We start from the raw sequence: 17642 nt of genomic DNA, 5'->3' as shown, positions 1-17642 counted from the left end.
GGAGTTAGTTCATTTTATCTTCAATTCTTAGGTTGTGTACCATAAATGAATCTTATGTCACAATGTTTCTCACATGATGAGATATGAGAAGAGATTAATGATTTTGTGCTTACACCTGAGGAATGGATTGTAAGAAAGCCTGAATCCGAGTCTTTACTTGCTGGAGCTGTTTTTTCATGTTAGCTGTAGGCTTGGGCTTGTACATCAGCCTAAAATCCTTGGCTATCCTCTATGCCTACATGTTGGGTCTCATTCTGGCATTAACCTGCAGTGAGTCTTGGGAAAGGAAATGACGGAGGTCTGGGAGGGTGAGAGGGGACCTAGCAAGTACTTGAGTTCTGCCCCTGCAGGCAGTATATGCACAACTGGATAGACGTCCTTGGCTGTATACAGTCAGGGGTGTCTATTAAAGTAATCATCTTCATTTAGGAACCCTGCATAAAAACAGGCACAGTACCTACCACTGCCTTGTGGACATTAAGCCCTGTGCCACTCATCCATAGGTACTGTGCCTGACGTAAAGGAAGCTATATCTGTACCAACGTCTCCAAGACCTGTGGTAATATAGATGCATAGCAAATTAAATAGAACAGGTGATATTATGGGCAACAGTTTGGTACAATATCACAAATGAATAATCTCCCATCACCTGTCTTAATTTCTTCAGTTGCCAATAACGTCTACCTTATTTCACTTATTTTGTCTTCTTGCTTATGGTAAAATCATAGTTTCATAGAATCATAGAATAGTTTGGGTTGGAAGGGACCTTTAAAGGTCATCTAGTCCAACCCTCCTGCAGTGAGCAGGGACATCTTCAACTAGATCATGTTGCCCAGAGCCCCGTCCAACCTGACCTTGAATGTTGCCAGGGATGGGGCACCTACCGCCTCTCTGGGCAACATATGCCAGTCTTTCATCAACCTCATTTTTGAAAATTAAGGAGGCACTGTGTTAGCCAAATCATATCTTCTTTCTCTGCTTTAAAGTGACATACATTTTCTGCTAAAACCATAATGACTCATTAACAGACTGAGAGGTGCACTGATGGTGAAATCCAACATGTTCATAATGCATAAAGTTGTCAAAATACTCTCTAAACCAGGCTATTTCTAGGACTCTATTAATTGTAATTTAAAATAGGTACTCCTACATTAAAAAAAAATTGACAAATCTACATTTGAGAGGTTTTGATGACTTCCCAAATTGGCATATGAATACCTATAATTTCTGATTTATGCCCTGAAGTCGAACACTCAAAATACTAAAGTAATAAAAACGAACTATGGTAATTTACTGTAGTCTGTGTTTTTGAAACTATGTTGGACACAAATTTAAAAACAGACATAAATTAATTTACTATAACATCTTTTTGCACTACATTGGCGGTAAAAATGCTCTCAAAATGAAGAAAACACTACTCTTAGTTACCTTACCATGTTTTTACATTATCAGTACGTATTAAAAGGCCAGAAAGTTAATATTAATGATTCCCTTGGGACAGGAAACAACCAGTTTCCCAGTGACCCAGAGGTGTAACAAAGATTATTGCTATTCTTTATACTGTTAAGACAGGAAATTTTTTTATAATGTGTTTTACTTGACCTAATTTTCTTATGGTGACTGTAAGTGTTTGCAAGGTAACTGTTAACATATCAATAACCATTTAGACCTAGACCTAAAAAATACAGAGCACAAAAATATCTCACTAAAGTCCGTGACAAAGATGGGCAGCTGGATTCCATGGAAATCTCCCAACCATGCAACTCATTCACTGTTTTGTGCTGGTGAAAAATCCATGTGGAAAGGTATTAAATGTGGAAGTGGTGCCAAATGCTCTCTGATGTAGAAGACAACAGAGAACCAAGTTAAACAAGCTCTTTCTTAGCATATTTAAATTATGCACAGATGCACATAGGCTGACCGGGGTCTTTCGCAGAAGGGCCCTGACACAGAGTGCCAGAGGGAGAAGCGGGTCTGTAAGCAGCCTGAGCTCAAGCTACGGTTACGGTAGTTTAGCTGTGCAGTGCTAAGCTTCAGGCCTTCTGTGCCCAGTGATGGGATACATACAGCTGGCTCAGAAAATAGGATGCACTTCATCTACTCCATGGCTTGTACTCCCAGGGAGTATGTAGGGATATAGCCTGAATCTAAATGAAAGCATGATGTCAAGGTCATAGGAGGTTCCCGGGAAATAAAAGAATATATATGCTGGAAAGAGGGTTAATGTGACATATACAGAACTGTATGTATAGGTAAGCTCACAACATGCAGTAAAGTGGAATTTGAATGCTGTGTAAGCAAAAAAGGATACTGTGGATAGGGAAAGGAAGACATGATATAAGTGAGAATGGAGGAGGAATTAGTTATTGATAGAAGTGGAGCAAAACTGCTGGAAGGTTCATTGAATACATTATGGTGATTTGAAGAAAATTTATCATTGTGTGTCAAAAAGTGAAAAACCAGCCGCATGACTGTCTAGATGTTGGAGAAATGTCAGACTTTAAGAAAGGAAAAATATCTTCTAGAACAACAGCTGGAAAAGATGACTGAACTTTCGAAACATGAGGTCTTCATCAAAGGGAACTTTTGAGATCCTTTACTATTAAAAATTCTTATGAATAGAATTATTATCAATTGTTTCTCCATGTACAACAAAAATGGATGATAAAAATCTGCTCAGTGAGCAACAAAGGACATTTAAGTCAGTTAATAGGAAAACCTAAATATCAAATTCTTAGAGAAGAGAAGTACTGGAAGTGAAACACTGACATTGTGATTTACCTTCTGTTGGCTATCTTTTAAAAATAGATTAGACAAACATATAGTCCATATATCCGAGACAGATTAGTCAGTCTTTCAAGGCCCCTTCTAGTTCTATTAGGAAATTTACTCAGCGATATGGTTGAGCTCTGATTTGCACGTTCACATGGGAGTTTCTTTATTCTCTTTTCCCCTTTTGAACTGATAGCTGCTACTTGCTGATTTCTGGGATTTTTACTGCTGTCCATCAATGGTAAATGAAAACCTGTTTGAATACAAGTGGAGCTGAACTCCAGTCCAAAGATATGTCATTTGTGTGCATACATACAGATGTAAGAGATCTCTTTCCTCTTGAGGTAAGATGTTGTGCTTATGAGTCTATGGAGATATGTTTTTCCTTTTGAACAGGGATAACATCCTGGAATCAAGGAATAGAATCATAGAATCTTTGGGTTGGAAGGGACTTTTTAAGGTTATCTAATCCAACCCCCTTGCAATGAGAAGGGACATCTTCAACTAGACCAGGTTGCTCAGAGCCATGTCCAACCTGACCTTGAATGTTGCCAGGGATGGGGCATCTCCTACTTCTCTAGGCAACCTGTGCCAGTATTTCACCATCCTCACTGTAAAAAATGTCTTCCTTCTATCTAGCCTAAATCCACCCTCTTCTAGTTTAAAACCATAATCCCTTGTCCTATCATAACACACCCTGCTAAAACGTTTGTCCCCATCTTTCTTATAAGCCCCCTTGAAGTACTGCAAGGCTGCAATAAGGTCTCCCCAGAGCATTCTCTTCTTCAGGCTGAATAACCCCAACTATGTCAGCTTGTCCTCACAGGAGAGGTGTTCCATCCCTCTGATCATTTTTGTGGCCCTCCTCGGGACCCACTCTAACAGGCCCATGTCTTTCCTGTGCTGTGGGCTCCAGAGCTGGATGCCCACTCCAGGTGGGCTCTCACCAGCGCAGAGTAGAGGGGCAAAACCACCTCCCTCGACCTGCTGGCCATGCTTCTTTGGATGCAGCCCAGGATGCAGTTGGTCTTCTGGGGTGCAAGCGCACATTGCTGGCTCATGTCCAACTTTCCATCCACCAGTACCCCCAAGTCCTTCTCGGCAGGGCTGCTCTCAATCCCTTCACCCACCCAGCCTGTACTGATGCTGGGGGTTGCCCCAACCTAGGTACAGGACCCTGCCCTTGTCCTTGTTGAACCTCATGAGGTTCAAACAGGCCCATTCCTCGTGCTTGTCTGGGTTCCTTTGGATGGCATCCTGTCCCTCTGGCATGTCAACCACACCACTGAGCTTGGTGTCATCTGCAAGCTTGCTGAGGGTGATTTTAGGGTAACTAATAGCTTATTCCTTTTCTTGCCTCAAAAGTAAAGGCTGAGGGGAAGATCTGAGTAGCTCTCATAAAATAATTAGTGAAAACTGCAAGGTACTTTTGGGCTATAAGAGATCTGTCCATTATCCTTCAACTCATGGACATTGCTTAATGTCATTCAGTGAACCAGAAAACTGTGATAATTTCTAAATGGTTCCCAGATCTGTCCTGCACATCCAGCTACACACGCAGATCTCAAACCATATCTGTACACGTCATTGATTTGCAGGCTTTCAGGTCAGTTATTAGTTTTGGAATAGCTGCATATGGTCAATTATCAAGTATGTGGGGACTACAGTGTTCTCACATCAGCACATTGCAGACACATGCTAAGTTTCTTTGGTAAATTTTTAATGCTGTAATCTACGTGCAACAATTGGAGCACTGTTAGATTTTAAAAAATTGTTTCCATAAACAAGTGAAACTTTTATAATTATGTGACAAAACCAAATCCATCAAAGCGATAGTCGGTGTTCTTGCAGGCTGTGCTGATTCTCAGGTAAAAGTCAGTATGTTGCAAAGGAGGGAACAGAGACATGCACCACCAACTTTCCAGGATTTAAAAAAAACAATAAGAAATAAGTGAGCCTAACATCCTTGGGGGGTAAAAGATCAACTCTTTATATAAAGTTAAGTAATACAGAAGATTCTAGAAGAAGATGTATCATGGAAAAAAAGCCAAAGTAAGAGTCAAAAAGTAAACCTGCTTTATTTTATTTCTTAGACTGAGTGCTTCTTTGGTCTCTGGAGTAGAATGAAATGCCTGAAGGGATCTCTATTAGTGCTTGAAGAACAGGTTCTCCATTATTTCAAGACTCCACTCACCAATTTCATTTTATTATTTTAAAATCACAGAATGTGTCTACCCCGTGCTGCAGATATCCTGACTGATTATAAAAAGCAATCCCTAGTTATTGCAGAAAAAACATCCAACACAACAAAGTGCATATATATGTATATATAGAAGAAAAAGAAACAACCACAAAACTATTTTTGTGCTCACAACAAAACTCTTGCAAAGTCTTACCCCTCTACTGTCTTTACCAGCTCAGCCACATGAACTTCTAGTGCAGCTTGTACTAAAGCCCAAGACTTTTGGCTACATGTCACAATTCCAAAACTCAGAAACGTCATGGAGAAAGACCTGTCAGATCTTTTTTCTAGATCACTGTAACATTTCCCATCTTCCTCTGCTGAAAGCAACAAAACAGTGCTTGATATATGGATAAGGCACAAAACAACCTTAAATGTGCCTAGCTAAATAAAGTATTATAACTTAAATCATAAGCACTAAACTTCACTTTAGTTCAGCAGGTACCCAGGACATCACAGAAATATGTGTATGTAGCAGAATCTTCCCTTTGATCGATGTCCTTCATTCCTTCTTGCTTCAGTACCGGGCATGTTATGGGATACCTACTCCCCTGAGAGCATGCCAGGGGTCTAGCCTAGACCCCTTAGTCTAGCCTAAGGCACAAGCCAACGTTCAGTGAGGAAACTTCTTACCCCTGCCATATGCAAATCAAATAAAGCAGGCAGGATCACTGCTGTTTTTTAATTGTCAAATAGGATTCTACGATTAGGAACTGTGGTTCACACACCGGACTGGACACACTGATCATGAAGGTAGGTGTGCTTTTAAACAACTTTTCCAATGAGAATTAAAAAAATAATCTTAGTTTCAGTGTCAGAGTCAATTAAAGAATAGTTTTGTGATATGTACATCCCAGTCAACCAAGATTATGATCTGATTACACCAGTTTGTATGGTACCCATTTTTCATGGCTGATTAAAAAACCAATAAGCAGCTTGGCCACATTCATCACATAGACTCAGTGTGTGCTGAACTTTCAGGAACCCTGTTCAGATGTGCATGCATTTGCATTACACATGCATGTCCCAATTCTTTCTTTGATGGGTGGTGGCAGTACTGCTCTGTACTCTCTACTCCTAAAACCAGCTTCTCTGAGCCACTGAATGAAAGGAGCAAGTGTAAGGTTAGAATGGAGCCACCTCCTTGAAGCTGAGAATCAGACTGGATGGGGAGAGATAGAGAGATGGTCTACGTTATGTGGCGGGGAGATGTTGTACTGGATATATATATCTTCCTCCACATTCCCCTACTATCATTTCTCTGGTTGCATTAAGTCCTGCAGCTTCATCAGTCTAAACAAGATGAAAGCTCCTGCTGCAACCATGAAATGAAATCTCATTTCTGTGTAGAATAAAATTTAACTCCTCGGCATTTTTCAATACCTGTAGTTTAAGAACCTACTTTGCATATTTTGAATAACAGCATGGTAGTTTAGTGGTTTATTGTTGTTTCAGGTCATAAAGCATAATTTAAAAGTGAATTTTTATTTGGAATATTAAAACTCAACAATTTTTTTCACTGGGGAAAGAGTAGATTTTAATTTCAATTAGCCATTAACACTGCTGGTGTTAGCATTTTATTCACTGTAGGTTATTTTGTAGTTCTTTGCTTATTAACCTGTGATTGTAATCTCTCCAAGCAGATACATTTGCTTATGTCAGATTTATTGTAATTTTTACCTTTTATGAGACAAAACAGGGTTATATCAAAGGCTATTAGGAATTCTCTTTTCCTACTCTGCAAACCCAGAGAATTTTATGCTGTTCTGCAGTACTGTTAGAACAATGCTCCAGAGAGGCATGAGGTGGCTTTGAGTCAATCATGCTAATTGTTTCCATATTTTGCTAGGCTACTGCTATCTTCAATGCAATTAACATGACATCTGGCAAAGCACTGGGCTGGAACATTGATTATTCTAATGTTTCTCATTAGTAATCATTAATAACAAATGAATAATTCAACCGATTATCAATTAACCTCTGGCTAAGGTTTTTGACACTATTTTGCCTCTGTAGACACTCACAGCGTGTACTGTTTAACTTGCCCTGATGTTCATTTCATCTCTCTCAGAAAATCAAATTGTATTTCATTTTACTCTGAAGCAGTATAATGTGTAGCCTGTGTTTCAGGAGCACAACAGTCAATGTGCTCTATTCATTGAGACCACATCTGTATTCTATTTACATATAGCCGTTTTGTGATTTCTTAACCCTGAGTGCTTACTCGTATAAGGATATAACGCTGTACATGGGTACATAGACCAGAAATAAGTGGAAGCAGGGTAACTGATAACTTACCAGTAGACACAGACCATCATCCCAGAACAAATGAAGATTAGGAAGGAACATTTATTTCTTACCTGTAACACCTTCCCTGGGAAACTCTGTATCTGATGAAACACTGCTATGTCTTTGTCTTTGGTGTGTGGCTCAGTCAAATGTATTTTGCTTAACAAAATGACTCCATTCCCTATGATTTCCTGTTCTCATATGCATATAACAATTAAGACTACAGAAATATCATGGTGGTACAAACTGCTTATTTTTTAGGAGTGAAATGTAACCAGGAGACATGTGCAAGGGCTAAATACACTGGAAGGGAAAAAAATGTGAAAGTTTATTTGTGGTTTATTAATTTTACTGCCTCATCACAAGATAACAGCAACAGTATAAGTAGAGGAATAAATAAATAAATGTGGAAGTCACCACAAACTTTTACCATGTTTGATAATAAAAATGAGAAGCAGAGATACTCCTGATTGTTACAGCTTCCATGAATACTATGAACACCTGGGTAACCACTCACATATTTATGCGTACAGTTTCACTGCTAGGCTTAAGAGCTTGTACTCCCTTGAGTAAAGAACAGTATTTCATAACCCAAATATGTCAAGCTGCCTACGCAATCAGACCCCAGCTTTCATCTGTTTCTTGTGTTAAATATGATCTTCAGGAGTGGTGATGGCCACCTGGGAAGACAGATGTGGAGTGAGAGAGAGCACTCACTGTACCAGTGAACACCTGGGGCACATCAGAGCAGCTTCAAGACAAATCTGCCTTCTGTCAACCTAAGACCAATCTCTGTGAGCACAACTCTGTTGCACAAGGTAATGACTGCTGTAAGCAACATACCCTGTTCCTCTTGCCCTAAGGGTTTGTAGGAGATCAGAGTATTCCCGAGTATACCCTTCTTGCTGGTTTCAGGAAGGATTCATGACACAGGAGAAGCTTTTCTAATGTTCTAATCTACCTATTATACCAAATTATTAACTTGGACCTAGATATTACAGCTTTTGAGCAGTTTTGAGAAGGGAGAACAAGTCTAAATCTTCATTCAGAATCTAAATGTTGAAGCTGAAAAGACAGCTGCCAGAGAGAAATACTAACTTGTTAAGCTGCTGTGATGGGCTGAATTTGAAATGCAGGCAGTAGAAAAATGTTCCTCTCTGCTGTTCCTGGATGAGGAAGAAGCAGTAAGCTGATAATGTGCTTTTGAGTCACGACTGCTGGGAAGATGATACAACCAGTAATGCATTTAATTTTGCCTTCAGAAGCAGTACTAACTGCTTTACACACCAACAGGCACTGGCCAAGGTGACTGAGCTTTAGGAAAAGGGACAAGTCATGACATTTTTTAATCTCCTACAAAATTTCAAAGTTTAGGTCCTTAAAGACATTAATCAAAGGACCTGCAAAACTTGCCTCCCTAGGCTAACCAAATGTTACTTGATATGTTACATGTAGATGTGGCACTTAGGGAGATGGTGGACTCAGTAGTGTTAGGTTTACGGTTGGACTCAAAGATCTTAAAGGTTTTTTTCAACCAAAATTATTCTATGATTCAGGTGCAAACCAGCATAAAGAAGCTGGCTTTACTCTTGCTATTTCCAAAAAAACCAAAAAAACAAAAAAGGAAAGGAATTTCCCCCACTATTTTCAGATCTAGTACTCCTAAGAAACATGAAACAAACTGCTATAATTACAAACTTATGCAGAGACACAGGCTTCACTTTCTCAAAGAAAGTAGAGAGAATCATGCTAAACCATGAACAATTCTTCCGGTTGCTAAACACCTGATGTCTGAGAGTCTTTTATGTTCTATAATGCTTACAGGTCAAAGACTCAGATATAAACTTATGCACCTATTTAACCTGAATACTTAATTAAAAAAAAAAAAGACAATATTAATGAGCACAATTTTCTTCAAGAGGGAGATTTTTTTCTCACAACTTCCTAATTTCTAAATATAGTTAAATTACCATACTTTTTTTTCTGGTAAATGCTAGGATTCTCCCACATCTCTTCTTTAAAATATGAGCTGATCCAGCTTATGTAAAAGTGCTTTTTCTTTAAAAGCACTTACTGACTAATTTACATGAGGTATTTCAGGCTGTAGAACATTTATTAAGAATATGCTAAACCTAGGGCTCACATTTGATTAACCACTTGTTTTTAACAAGAATATTGCCTAATTCTGTCAATGTGACAATGGATCTGGTCAAATATTTATGACTTTGCCAGTGCAAGAAACTCTTAAAAATTTTAATTATTAAAGGACAGAAACAAGTATATCTAAAAAACAATTAATTCCATCCTAAAACAGGCATATAATGAGTTAAACATGGTCAAATGTTATTTGTTATTCTGTAAAACGTTTTATTTTCTTCATTCTGTAGGAACTCTAAGACATATACACCAAATAGATCTATAGTTACTTGATGTTGCTGGTATGCAATTGGGTAATAATGTCTCCAATTGGGCAAGCAGTGAATAATCTTTAGTATTTGCTTTTGAACAGACTGAGTTCAGTAGAGCAGATTGTCCAAACGTTATTATGTCTGAATAGAAATGACTGTGCCCCATTTTGAAATTGTGTAAATGGCTATAGAACATACAAAGTAGAAGATCTGGCACACTGCTTTTATTCATATGTTTCTTCTTCTGTTCAGCCAGCTTGTAGTCATTTTGATTCATTGCTTTCAGTATTTCAATCTTCATAGTCATCCCAGGAATACATCTCAGATTGCCTTCAGTTATGTATTTAATGTGAAGGACTTAGCAGGATGCCATGCATCATTACAATGACATGAGACCCTCTGGAAATGTAAAGTGATGTGTTTTGCTTGCAGAGATGGTTAAAGAGACTATAACTGTCAGATGAAGCACAAAAAAGAGGAAGATAAGAGCAGTCACCCTGTCTCTCCAAATGATGTTTAAACAGGAATAATATTGGTGATCTTGTGGAAGGAATTTGGTTATTTCTTTACAGCTTTGAGGAATGGGTCGAGTGACTAAAGGCTTGTAGGTAACAAGTTAGCACCGAGAACATGTCGAACCCTGAAGTGTAAGATTTATCTTTCTCTTTTCTTACCCTCATCCCCTGCTCCCCCCGTCATGCACACAGACACACACTTTCTCTAACTCCCAATCCCAGTCTAGTTCATTTTAGGATAGAGACTTGTTCCTCCCTTTAGGTTCTTCCTGCTATTCCACCTATTTTATCCTTACTGTGCAGCTGGGGACAGGAAAAGGAATTAGCACAGGTCCCATCAATGTAGAACTATTAAATTTGAGCAGATGCAAAACCAGAGACTGAGCAAAAAGAACAGTAAACAGAACTTTCTGCCAGGAGCTGAAATCTCAACATTTAGCTGAAGCAAAGGTAACGTAAAGTAAATGACTACCATCCCACTACTTGAAGTTAAGAGCAAAATGCTTAGTATTCTTGTACTTTGCCTCAGTCTTTAATAGTCAGACGACGTATCCGCAGGGTATTCAGCCCCCTGAGCTGGAAGACGGGGATGGAAAGCACAATAACGCACCCATAAACCAAGAGGAAGCAGTTAAGGACCTGCTACCCCACCTGGACACCCACAAGTCTATGGGGCCTGATGGGATCCGCCCGAGAGTACTGAGAGAGCTGGCAGAGGATCTTGCCAAGCCACTCTGCATCATTTATCAGCAGTCCTGGTTAACAGGGCAGGTCCCAGAACACTGGAGGCTTGTCAATGTGACACCCATCTACAAGTAAGGCCAGAAGGAGGATCCTGGGAACTACAGGCCTGTCAGCCTGACCTCCGTACTGGGGAAGATCATGGAGCGGTACGTCTTGAGAGTGCTCACAGGGCATCTGCAGGACAACCAAGGGATCAGGCCCAGACAGCACGGGTTCTTGAAAGGCAGGTCCTGCTTGACCAATGTGATTTCCTTCTATGACCAGGTGACCCGCCTAGTGGATGAGGGAAAGACTGTGGACGTTGTCTACCTGGACTTTAATAAAGCCTTTGACAATGTCTCCCACAGCATTCTCCTGGAGAAACTGGTGGCTCGCGGCTTAAACAGGTTTACTTTTTGCTGGGTGAGGAACTGGCTGGATGGCCGAGCCCAGAGAGTTGTGGTGAATGGTGTTAAATCTGGCTGGTGGCCGGACACAAGCGGTGTTCCCCAGGGCTCGGTTCTGGGGCTGGTCTTGTTCAATATCTTTATTGATGATGTGGATGAGGGAATCGAGTGCTCCCTCAGTAAGTTTGCAGATGACACCAAGTTGGGTGGGAGTGTTGATCTGCTGCAGGGTAGGAGGCCTCTGCAGAGGGATCTGGACAGGCTGGATCGATGGGCAGAGGTCAACTGTATGAGGTTTAATAAGGCCAAGTGCAGGGTCCTGCACTTTGACCACAACAACCCCATGCAACGCTACAGGCTTGGGGAGGAGTGGCTGGAGAGCTGCCCAGGGGAAAAGGATCTGGGGGTGCTGGTTGACAGCCGGCTGAACATGAGCCAGCAGTGTGCCCAGGTGGCCAAGAAGGCCAACATCGTCCTGGCCTGTATCAGAACTAGTGTGGCCAGCAGGAGTAGGGAAGTGATTGTGCCCCTGTACTCGGCACTGGTGAGGCCGCACCTTGAATCCTGTGTTCAGTTTTGGGCCCCTCACTACAAGAAGGACATTGAGGTGCTGGAGCATGTCCAGAGAAGGGCAACGAAGCTGGTGAGGAGTCTGGAGCACGTGTCTTCTGAGGAGCAGCTGAGGGAAGTGGGGTTGTTCAGTCTGGAGAAAAGGAGGCTGAGGGGAGACCTTATCACTCTCTACAACTACCTGAAAGGGGGTTGTGGCGAGGTGGGTATTGGTCTCTTCTCCCAACTAACTAGTGATAGGATGAGAGGAAATGGCCTCAACTTGCACCAGGGGACGTTTAGATTGGATATTAGGAAAAATTTCTTCACGGAGAGAGTTGTCAAGCATTGGACCAGGCTGCCCAGGGAGATGGTGGAGTCATGATCTCTGGAGTTGTTCAAAAACCGTGTGGATGTGGCACTTCAGGACATGGTTTAGGGGACATGGTGGTGCTGGATTAATGATTGGACTCGATGATCTTGAAGGTCCTTTCCAACCTTAGTGATTCCGTGATTCTGTGAAATCAAGATCTTAATTCCACCCTGTATCTTAAGTCCAGTACATCCTGGCCTGTGTTCTGTCAAAAGAGGTAGCTAGTGTTGTCTTTAATGCTTTCTAAAAACACTGGGTAATATATAAATTTTCTTATTGCAGCATTTTACAACAGCAGTAAAGAACAAAAGGAATGTTTTCTTTTCCTTTTTTCCCTTTGTCACTTCAAATATTTTTGTTGTTGTTCTTTTCCAATAGCAGTGACCATAGTATTATGTAAACTGAGTTCCCCACAATTTTAGATTTTTTAGCTTTGTTCAACTTTTCCATACAGCAGCAGAGATGTATTAACACTGTTACTATCTTGTACCTGTTCATTCCATCTGAATGAACATAGCATGACTGCATGACATATATTCTTTCTTCTGGACTCTATCAAGGAACCCTACACAGAGTGGAGGCAAGAACAGGTAGCCTGTGAGGAATACAGAGAAATTGTCTGAGTAGCCAGGGATCAGGTTAGGAATATTAAAGCTCTGATAGAAATAAATCTGGTCAGGGACATCAAGGGCAACAAGAAAATCTTCTCTAGATATGTTGGTGATAAAAAAAAGACTGGGGAAAACGTGGGCCCTCTCTGGAACGAAATAGGAGACGAGGTTATCTGGGATATGGAGAAGGCTGAGGCACTCAACTTTTTTGCCTCAGTCTTCACCGGCAAAGTCTCAAGCCACACCACTCAAGTTGCAGAAGCAAAGGCAGGGACTGGGAGAATGAAGAACCACGCACTGTAGAAGATCAGGTTTGAGACCATTTAGGGAACCTGAAGGTGCGCAAGTCCATGGGGCCTGATGAGATGCATCTGCAGGTCCTGAGGAAACTGGTGAATGAAGTTTTTAAGCTAGTATCCATCACGTTTGAGAAGTCATGGCAGTCTGGTGAAGTTCCCACTGACTGGAAAAGGGGAAACATAACCCCCATTTTTAAAAAGGGAAAAAGGAAGACCCAGGGAACAACAAGCCAGTCAGTCTCACCTCTGTGCCTGGCAAGATCATGGAGCAGATCCTCTTGGAAAATATGTTAAGGCACATGAAAATAAGGAGATGATTTGTGACAGCCAACATGGCTTCATTAAGGGCAAATCATGCCTGACAAATTTGGTGGCCTTCCATGATGGAGTTACAGTGTTGGTGGATAAGGGAAGAGTGACTGACATCATCTACCTGGACTTGTGCAAAGCATTTGACTCTGTGCTGCATGACATCCTTCTCTCTAAATTGGAGAGACATGGATTTGACAGATAGACCATTTGGTGGTTAAGAATTGGTGGGATGGTTGCACTCAAAAATTGCAGTCAACAGCTTGATGTCCAAGTGGAAATCAGTAACAAGTGGTGCTCCTTAGGGATTGGTATTGGAATCAGCTTTATTTAACATCTTTGTCAGTGACGTGGACAGTGGGATTGAGTGCACCCTCAGCAAGTTTCCTGATGACTCCAAGCTGTGTGCTGCAGTCAACACACTGGAGGGATGGGGTGCCATCCAGAGGGACCTGGACAGGCTTGAGAGGTGGGCCCATGTGACCTCATGAAGTTCAACAAGGCCAAATGCAAGGTCTTGCACATGAGCCAGAGAAATCCCAAGCACAGATACAGGCTGGCCAGAGAACAGATTGAGAGCAGCCCTGAGGAGAAGGACTTGAGGGTATTGGTTGATAAGAAGCTCAACATGACCAGGAAATGTGCGCTTGGATTCCAGAAGACCATCTGTTTCCTGTGTAGCATCCAAAGAATGATCAGCACGTCGAGGGAGGTGATTCTGCCCCTGTACTCTGCTCTCACAAGACCCTACCTGGAGTACTGTGTTCAGCTCTGGGGCCCCCAACATAAGGAGGACATGGATCTGTTGGCGCAGGTCCAGAGAAGGGCCACGAAGATGATCAAAGGGCTGGAGCACCTCTCCCATGAAGAGAGACTGAGAGAGTTGGGGTTGTTCAGCCTGGAGAAGAGAAGGCTCTGGGGAGACCTTATAACCACCTTCCGGCAACCGAAGGGGGCCGACAAGAAAGTTGGAGAGGGACTTTCTACAAGGGCATGCAGTGCTAGAACAAGTGATAATGGCTTTAAACAGAAAGAGGATAAATTTAGATTAGAAAGAACTCCTTCATTATGAGGGTAGTGAGGCACTGGAATAGGTTGCCCAGAGAAATTGTGGATGCCCCATTACTGGAAGTGTTCAAGGCCAGGTTGGATGAGGCTGTGAGCAACTGGGTCTAGTGGAAGGTGTCTCTGCCCCATGGCAGGGGGATTGGAACTAGGTGACCTTTAAGGTCCCTTCCAACTCAAACCATTCTATGATTCTGTGAAGGGATTTCCATGTGTTCAGAGATTTCATGCACATAAAGTTAGGGAACATGAAGACCCCGTTCTTTTGTATAGCCTCTCTTCTTTAATATTCATGCGTCCTGTTAAAATAACGTCTAGAATAAAAGTTGCATTTTGTCAGAGCATGTCACAGAATGATGTAGTTATATTTGACAAAATTTTGTTGTTAATGTTATAAAGGCACACACTGCAGACAGAGGTTATAGCTTTTGTCTTGGAAGAGCAATGAAAAGGAATGGTGTGCCTGCCTGAGCCATAACATCAGAAATAGCATATAAAAATAGGGAATTCAAACTCCATTATATCTCTTTACAGTCATCACATAGATGAAGAAATTGTAGCAGACCTTGTATAGCCATGTTTGGAAGTAACAATCATGGGTAATTCTCACTTTCTTTTACCTAGTGCCTCCTTATACATGTAAATTCTTCATTTAGACTTGGCAGAGTAGTTCTACAGAGGACTAAATAATTGCAAGGATAACCAGTTTATGATTTGGGTCTAGTGACTAGCATTTAACTTCTCTCTTCTGCCACTTCCTTTTCTGCACCCTATGTGTTTCCAAAGGGTTAATTTTTACCATTTATAATAGTTAAATTACATCTATTTCCTATTATTAAACTGATCTGACTAATATCCTTTATTTCAACAGACCTTAATGTATGACCATAAGTGCCCTGCAGCACAGAGTGTGTGCTATTCTTAGTACTCATTGACATTGTAATGGCATGCAGGCAGTGCATCACTGTGCTGAGATGGGAACTGACGAATCTATGCTATGCAACAACACCATATATCTTGCTCATTCTAGATGTTCCTGGGCCATACCTGGTCTCCTGGAGTGGCAGTCAATTACGTGGCTTTGTAAAGGGATGCTGCAGGGGAAGTCAGGTCTTCCTGCCCTGACCCAGGGTCTATACCTTTTCCCTCCCACTGATCCCTCATATCCATATGAATAAAATGTGGTGATATTGGAATTAAGGCTATTAAACTGCAAAAATGAGATAATTAAAAGACCCCACACATTTAATGCCACTTGACAGTAGGACAATAGCAGATTTGTAAGATACCTAAAGGAAAGACCGTATATTCCAGTTTGTCTGGAAGTGCATATTCAATCTTGCTTTCAGTCTCACTTTTATGAGGACCAAAAATTAAGTGTGAATGACTTTCCCTGCTTTTATTTCAATGAGACAGATCTGCAGTGAGCTCAATGCTGCAGAATCAAGTGTATGAGTAAGAAGCAAAACAATTAAATTATTACAGTGGGCAAAGGGGTCTCTCCTAGACTCTTGTCCATCAGCAATAATGTCCACACAGATAATAATGGTAGCAATACTCCTGATTCATGCTGGAAACTGATTACAGAAGGATTTGTAGCTATTGCTTGAAATTTCCTTGTTGAATTGTTCAGTTCCATTTCCCACTGATGGCAGCTTATCAAGTTACTAGGATATTGATGACAAACATTTATAATGCCTTGTTGTTTGTTTCATAGCTTTATCAATATTTATATACTAACTGTACTTAAGCTTGTCAGCCATATATTAACACCAGTCAAGTGTAATTGTACACCAAGGATTCAGTTAATCCTGGAAAAAAAACAAACCAAACCAAAACCCAACAAAGGACCCATATACCTAGTGAAATATTGGCGGTAATTAGGAATAACAGAAAAGACAGAAAATGAAGTCTTCCTTTAGAAAGAAAGATGAAGACTTTGGAATAGCAAAGTTAAGACCTCCCATTAAAAACCTGCAATAGCTAGCAAGTATTTGCCAGAAGATATTCTATTTATGCTAACAGTTTTTTGTTCTGTATATAAGGGTAGTTAGCTTATCTAAGATACTGTCAGTAAATTTATCTTTTGATGCATTAAGAGCAACCATATTTTGTGTGTTTACAACATGATGAGTCATTCTAGCATAAATCAATGAAAACACTGTAGTAGTTCATCCCATTGATTAATCACATGCAATATTATGCGGAAAGTGATGCATTTTTCAATTATTTTATTCTATCAACAGAATTATTGAAAACTCAGAGAAATTATGTCAATCTGACAGATATATTGGTGTAATATATGGGTATGAAAATAAGGAAAGGAAGAGTCACAGCTGATGCTGAAATTAATAGTGTTATACATAATTAAGACACTGAAATTAGCTACTGTGCAAACAAAGTGAAGCAGACAAGAATGGAGGAATTGTATTTTTCCAGGTTGTAGTATTAAAATATTTTGAAAGTGGCAGCTACAACTGTGTCCTGAAATGACCATGCACACGATGGAAAGAGCTGTTACAACTCAACACCCATTTGAGGCAATGAGTAGTAGAGTTGCAGCATCTCACCAAACTCTCTTGCAGGGCAAAGCATTCCCCAGGATCTGTGCTTTAGAGGAAAGTCTCCAGAACCCAGTTAGTCTACTTTTCTTTGGTGCTTAATATTTAGGTAAGGTGACGTCCTTCCTCTTACAAAGCACCTCTGGAAAAAATACTGACTGTAAATAAAGAGAATATTAATAGTAGACATTTTTGTAGTAAGTTCTATATTCCTATCTTAACTACCCTCCAAATTTTAGGTGTTATCATATAAAATCTTTCGTTGGTTGAAATGTTAAAGGATGAAACAGATGCCTTCTCCCAAGTGAGGATAAAAAGAAAATCTGTTCTCTGTTGAGCAGGCAGTTCCACACAACACTGTGAGACAATATTGCTGGAAAAAACCTCTCATTGCTACATACTCTTGTTTTTTATACAGCTGAACAGAAAAATCACATTTTAAAAAGTTCTCAGACAAAACCTTGACTATTGAATTTACCATATAACACTTGTGCAAACACACCTGTACCAGGGAAGTGC

The sequence above is a fragment of the Phaethon aethereus genome (genome assembly GCF_964289735.1).
Source record: "Phaethon aethereus genome assembly, chromosome: 1".
NCBI classification, from domain to species: domain Eukaryota; kingdom Metazoa; phylum Chordata; class Aves; order Phaethontiformes; family Phaethontidae; genus Phaethon; species Phaethon aethereus.
The sequence above is the reverse complement of the archived record's forward strand: the minus strand, read 5'-3'. Positions refer to the sequence as shown.